We start from the raw sequence: 7,809 nt of genomic DNA, 5'->3' as shown, positions 1-7,809 counted from the left end.
TTATCAGATCAATAAGATAAGATACAAATTCGTTTTTCATAGCAACGACAACAATCGAGCAATTAAACGATAAACGACAACTCTAATCGCATTTAATTGAGCACTAGACTTGATTACTCTATGAAATTGAAAGAAAATTAGATCTAAAATAATTAGGGTTATCAATTATACCTTAGAAACAAAATTAATTGTTACTAGCGTGTAGAGAGCGATGCGAGGAACGATCTTTATGCACAAGGTTTGCTTCAATTTCGAAGTTTGATGATGGTGGTGGTGTGATGTATGTCGACGGCCAAACAAGGAGGAGAAGGAGCAGTTTTTAGTCGACTAGATTGAAGAATGAGAAGCTAGGGATGTTTACTTGCTAAATAGATTAAGTTAGGCCCTAAATTAAAAGACCATTAGTGACCCACTAAGCCAAAACAAGTCCAATAAGGGGATATTGGTGGGGTGGTCAACCATGGGGCTGAAAAAGAGCTCCTTGGGCTCACAAAAGTTGTTAGTCAAGTTTCCTAAGTGAACCCATTAAGTGTCGTTAGCCGAAAACGTAAACCGAATCGCTAAATGTTAATTTCTCGCATTTTTAATCTATAAAAATTCTAATAAATTGAAAGTGTCTTAAAAACATAATATTTACATAAAATGATTATTAAAAGTGAAATACTATCCGTTTCGTTATTTTCTTGTATGCGTGTGGTCCGTTTCGGGTGCCGTTAACTGTACCGGATCTCCGGAACATTAACTAGTCGTTGAAACGAATTCACCGGGTTTAATTTACTAAATAAATAATAAATTAAATAAGTTCTTCATAAAGTCAATAGTTATTAAAAATAATTATTTTATCGTTTAACTGAGTTCCGTGAATTGAAAAGCTTTCTAGGCGATTAACTTAATCGTATCGTTTTCTAGTTATTTCATTATTCGAAATAAGTTCATAAATTAATATTACATATTAATTCAAATAATCCAATAGGATCAAGTATGCATTTAAATTCATCAAACACATAAAGTCTAAGTAATCACCGTTAAATATTTAACGGACAAGTAACGATAGTAACGAAAAAAGTCGGGTTGTTACATTACCCACATGTTATGAAAAATTTTGTCCCGAAATTTTAGTGCACATCCGACGTAGTCGTCTACTCGGGAAACAGTTGCGGATACTTTTGTCTCATCTGATCTTCACGCTCCCACGTGAATTCTGGTCCTCTACGGGCGTTCCTCTGATATTTAACAATCGGTATGTTGCTCCACTTTATACGTTTGACCTTACGGTCTTTAATTTCAATAGGTTCTTCTACGAAATGAAGTCCACTATCAACTTGTATTTTATCTAAAGAAATCACTAAACTTTCGTCTGACAGGCATTTCTTCAAGTTAGAAACATGAAAAGTGTCGTGAACTTCGCTGAGTTCTTGCGGTAGTTCCAGCCTGTGCGCTACCGATCTAATTCTCTTGGTAATCTCAAACGGTCCAATATCTCGAACTTAGCTTGCCTCTTTTACCAAAAGGCACTACACCCTTCCAGGGTGATATCTTGAGCGTAACCTTATCTCTAACCTGAAATTCTAAATTTCGCCTTCTAACGTCGGCGTAACTCTTTTGACGACTTCGCGCCGTAAACCACTTCTTTTAGGTAAACATGTGCCAACTTCTCCATCTTATCCATTTCCCTAATCGGTAGGAAATTGTGACGACCCGGAAATTTTTGACCAAATTTAAACTCAATCTTTATAAGATCTCGACAAGATAAGCAAAGTCTGTTAAACTGAGTCTCAAAATTTTTGAACTGTTTACATGAATTCATTTAACCTTTGACTGTTCCCAACGACTCACGATACGATTGCTTGTAAATGGGTATGCATATATATTTGTATATAATAATATGAAATAGTATACATCGTAATTGTTATAATTAATTTTGTAAAAATAATAATAATATATATAAAGTATCAATATATAAATAAAGTAGATAAAATATATTTTTGGTTTCGAATTTATTTAGGAAACGATAGTAACACCCAGTTATCATTTGTATAATATTACACGAGTTAAAAATGAACTATATAAATTTTAGTTTGTACTTAAAAAATATATTTAGAAGCTATTCGATTAATTTTAAAAATATTTAATTTTTAGTTGGGACTGAGCTCGAATGACATATCAAAATTTAGGATCGATATTAAACAAGTTTAATTCGAACTTATATGATTTTAAAATAAACGGTGATCCGAAAATGAGTTCTATAAATTTTAGACTTACTAAAAATGTATTTAGGATCTAGTTGTTAAATTTTAACACTTTTTATATTTTACTTAGGGTTGAGAGTGAATAATTAATGTAATTTTCATTTGTTAGTTAATGACCGAATTTTATACCATAATGACCAAAATAAATAAATATAGTTAATTTAAAAATATGGAATTTTTCCAAGGACTTTTATCCGCAACTGCTTAATAACGGAGCACGATATAGTAGTATGTGTAAAGTGTCGGTAGAGTGAGAACAAATTTATGAGCTGGATCCTATCATTTACTCGATTGCAAATCATTCATTTAAAGTTTGTTGTATGTATTGTAGTCATGGGGCCAACAACTTTCCACATACATGTATATGTATATATCACGCACTACATGAATTTAATATATAAACTTCTTTCTTCTTCTTCTATGAGAATCCCTCACCTTCTGTAAATCCATCGACAACCATCATCTAAAACGTAACTGCTATGACCGGTTACTGTTGACAACTAAAAATCTTCACCGGCTACCACCACTTACCGCCACCATGCACACCCATAACCACCTCTCTCTCTCTCTCTCTTTCTCTCTCTCTCTCTCCCCTCTTCTCTTTCTATTTGGCCGTGAACCATCACCACTTCATCATCCGCCAACCGCCACCTAAACCCGTCACTTCTTCTTCTTCGGTTTATAACCTACCACCAATCATCTCCATCATTCCATCACCACCCACGGCCACCTCCATTAACACCCTCACTTCTATTTTTTTTTCTCGTCATACATAACAACCATCACCTCAAGACGATCATCTTCATTTAGTAACTACTGTTACTTCCTTGTTGTGTTATATTGTGGTTTGAATTCGAAAACTAACCAAACCGGATGAAGCCGACTGTTGTGCTGCGTAATTATTATCGCAGCTGTGTGTATATATGTATTTTTTCTTTCATTTAAACTATGATAATGCTAGGGTTACCGTGTACATGATGATGAGCCGAGAAAACCATGATGATTATGAATGTGATTAATATTGATGATGATGGAGGATAGTTATTTTTTTTTTATATAACAACGATGATAAATTTATTTATTTATTTAATTTTTTTTTACAAATGGTATGATGGAAGCATGAGCTAGATGATGATTAAGAGTCACGAAAGATGATGATGAAGAAATTAAATGGGTTTAGTTGTGTAAGAAGAAGAAGCTATTAAAATCGAGTTATATATATATTTTAGGGAGGTATAATTTCAGAAAAACAAGATTGGAAGAATGGTTAAGAATGGTTTGCGAATGTGTTGTTATACAGGAGGTCGTGGGTTCAATCCCCGACCATGGCAAATTTTTTTTGTTAAATTAAAAACAGATCTGTTGGGCCGCCAGTTTTGGTGTTGGGCCGGGAAATCTGATTAGACTGTTGGGCCGATTTTATTGGGTTTAAACAATTGCTTAGGCTGTTTTGTGGATTCACTCAACAAGACAGAAATATAACGGGTGTAAATATAAATGGGTTATATATATTAAACAGAAAAGCAGCAAATGGATCTATGGTTAGGGTGTGTTTGTGTTATACGAGAGGTCACGGGTTCGAGCCCTGCTTGAGGCATTTCATTTTTAGGAAAGCTTTAAAGGTAGTTTTTATTATTAGTATTATTATTATTATTATTAATAAACATTATTATTATTATTATTATTATTATTATTATTATTATTATTACTAGTATTGTTATTATTAAAAATTATTATCATTACAACTATATTATTAGTAAAAGAATCATTTTTAGTAAAAGTATCATTAAGATTATCATTTTAAAAATTAATATTTTTATTATTACTATTATTACATATACTATAATATTTCATATAACTATATATCAAACATATTAACATTTTTATATAAACGTATACATATAACAAACTATTTATTCTTAAATCTAATTCTAATCATATAATATATATATAGATATACTAATATAACTAAATGTATAAATATTAATGATTTTAAATACATATATACAAAATAAATATATATAACATATAATTTAAGGTATAATATATATATATATATATATATATATATATATATATATATATATATATATATATATATATATATATATATATATATATATATATATATAACTAAAGTACATGTTTTAAATAGAATTTAGTATAAACCCTATATAACTACGAACATATAAATAATATATATATTAATAAATAAAATTATGTGGTTTCCATTATATATTTTAATATATATACAAATGATATATGTTCGTGAATCCGAGGCCAACCGTACACTTTTTCAAAGTCATCATATGTATTTTTACTACAAAATACAGTATGATGAGTTTTATTTGCTCCCTTTTTAATTGCTTTTGCAATATATATTTTTGGGCTAAGAATACATGCGATGCTTCTATGTTTGACGAAATAGACACAAGTACTTAAAATATATTCTACGTTGAGTTGTACCACCTTGCATATCTTCTCTAATAGCTTGGTAACTAATATTTACATGTTGGAAGAACATGTAAGCGCGAATCCTATTGATAGATCTATCGGGTTTGACCACCCCAACCGGTCTAGTCGCTCTAGTATCGTAAACGGTTGCATAGTACTTCGTTTTTACTACACTTGGTACATTGTAGGGAGATTTCATAATAAAGGGAATATGCCACATTAATTGTTAAGTATGGTTACCGAAGCGCTCAACAACTTATAGAATACTTTTATACACTTGCGAGTGTACATATATATAAACTGAAATCTTGTGGTCTATTAAAAGATTGAAATAACTGTTATGATAAACCTATGAACTCACCAACCTTTTGGTTGACACTTTTAAGCATGTTTATTCTCATGTATGAATTAAGTCTTCCGCTGTGCATTTGCTCAATCGTAGGATATTACATGGAGTCCTTCATGGCATATTTAGGTCAGCACCTCGCAATGGGACCAGATGTTGATGACTTCGTCCAGGTGGATTAGGACGGGTCGTCACATGTGGTATCAGAGCGGTGGTCTTAACAAACCAGGTCTTGCATTAGTGTGTATAACTGGTAGTTATTAGGATGCATTAATGAGTCTGGACTTCGACTTGGTTGTTGTTAGGATACATTAATAAATCTGGACTTGAACTTGGTCTGCATGTCAAGAATTTTGGTTACCATTCTTTGTCGAAAAATATCTACCTATCATTTTCAGTCTCGACACGTCTTTTTGCAATTATTGCATAGATGGTGTACAGACAAATTCATATCCCATCACATTAAACCTTGTCTGACACGTCTCCTTAATTCCCTCCGTAATCTACGGGATCTTCTGTACTATATATAGGTATTCTATATAATTCGAATAACATCTGATATCCGAAAATCATTTCATATCAAAATCCTCTAACTAATCGTAAAAGATGGATCCTACACCTAGTTTAGATTCCATTAGTTCCGGGAGCGATTTCGAGATGTATATTGAAATAGACTCTGAAGTCAATAAACCTGAAGTGCCTCAACCATTTAGCTATTTTTCTTTCTGGAGGAGATGGGGGTGGGTCCGAGACTTACTCACCCGATGGAGAAATGAAGAAGGCGAACCCTACCGTGAACCAAACTTACCTCCTAACATCGAAGAAAATGATGAAATCACCGGTGAACCTATGCGCAACACTGTTTTCACCCTTCTTGCCAAAATATTCCGCCTCGAAGGTCGCATTACTGCAATATCAGAAAATATTCAACCCCCACTTCCGAATACCAATCGAAGGGGAATATTAGAAGAAGTTAGGGAACTTCGAACTGATAATCAAGATCTATCGAATAAGATGAGTGGGTGGATAGAAATGATAGAGGGTAGGATAGAAACCCTGACAAGAATGGTGCGTGATTTACAAGCTATACTTATTACACCAACGTCATCACCAGCCTCAGCACCAACAACATTTATACCACCGACAGCAACATCCACATCATCAGCCTCGACATCACCATCTGTACCGCGAGCATAATCTTCGTTCTACCTATCGTTCTATCTACTTTATCTTTGTTCTACATATCAATCTACATCAATTATCTTCGTTCTACGTGGCGATTATGTAATCTCTAAAGTCTTAAAGATTATATATTCTCGTTCTAATGGTAAATTAAATGAGCTTAGTATCATATTGACTCATTAAATCCATGATTACATCTGAGGAAAATATTTATGTATATATATTTTCATAAAGATTGTAATTAAAAATTCTTTCATACAAACTGTTATTGGTGAAAATATTTTAATGGGTAGGTAATACCCGAAGAATATTTAGATTTCACATTAATAAGTACACTGTACATTCTTTCAAATCTAATTCAACAGTCATTTACTATCCTATTTATAACCACTGATATACGTACCCGTTCACCGCAGAATAACCATTTTCATTCAATTTCATATTTGGATTTTGATCTATCAGAATCCAACAAGTGGCATAATGAAGAAAATATTGGACAAGATAAAATTTGTTAGAAACAAACAATTTAACTATGAGAAGAATTTTGTTAAGAATCCACGCTAACTGTTCCTAACTAACTGATTATATTTTATTTATCACAATTTATTTATCGCAATTTATATTCACGCAATTTTATTTATCGTCATTTAATTTCTGTTATTTATTTTACACACTTTAAATATCGGGACACGTATACAAGGTTTTGACATATCATATCGACGCATCTATATATATTATTTGGAATAACCATAGACACTCTATATTCTGTAATACACGAGTTCGCTATACAGGGTTGAGGTTGATTCTACAATAATATATATACTTTGATTTGTGATCGAGTCTGAGACATGTACACGGGTCACGATACGTATTAATTAATTCGAATATTATATATTAAGCTATATATGAATTATTGGACTGTTAACTGTGGACTATCAAATGTGGACTACTAACGTTGGACAATTAAAATGAATTAAAATACTGATTATAACATATGAAACTAAACAATTCTTCAAGTTTACCACTTGATTTCATCTTAAACATCCTTTGTATCTTGACGATCACAATCAGCGTTTAATCATCTAAAAACCTTCGATATTCTTGAAAACCCTCGGTTTGATAACCGATGATCCAGATCCATTAACTTTGAAAATGCTGACGAAGCAGCATGTTGTAGATGACCTAAATGGTCAAAAGTTTGATAATAAAGAATGGAATGTTGGGAACGCTCGATAGAAAATTTGGTACTGAAAAATGGTTTGAGCTAACCATGAAGGAGACTAAGGACAAATACAAGGAGCAAACCCTATATTCAAAGAATCCAGGTAATTCTAGATCTGATGAAACCTTCAACGAATATCTTGCTCCTTACTCATGTTAAAATCTTGCGGAAAATCTTTCTTTATCAACCTTCGAACTTAGAAATTCTAAAATATCATCATAAATATCCTCGATATTTCTAAGGATATTTTCAAAAGTATTCTTGTCCGAAATTATATACCTCTTCGTGCTTTATGTATTACTTTATATTGGAAACTTCTGTAAAATTTAAATATAATTACGAATGAATTCTGGAAA

This window comes from Rutidosis leptorrhynchoides, chromosome 2 (assembly GCF_046630445.1).
Source record: "Rutidosis leptorrhynchoides isolate AG116_Rl617_1_P2 chromosome 2, CSIRO_AGI_Rlap_v1, whole genome shotgun sequence".
In the NCBI taxonomy this organism is placed as follows: domain Eukaryota; kingdom Viridiplantae; phylum Streptophyta; class Magnoliopsida; order Asterales; family Asteraceae; genus Rutidosis; species Rutidosis leptorrhynchoides.
Note: the sequence above shows the minus strand (reverse complement) of the source record.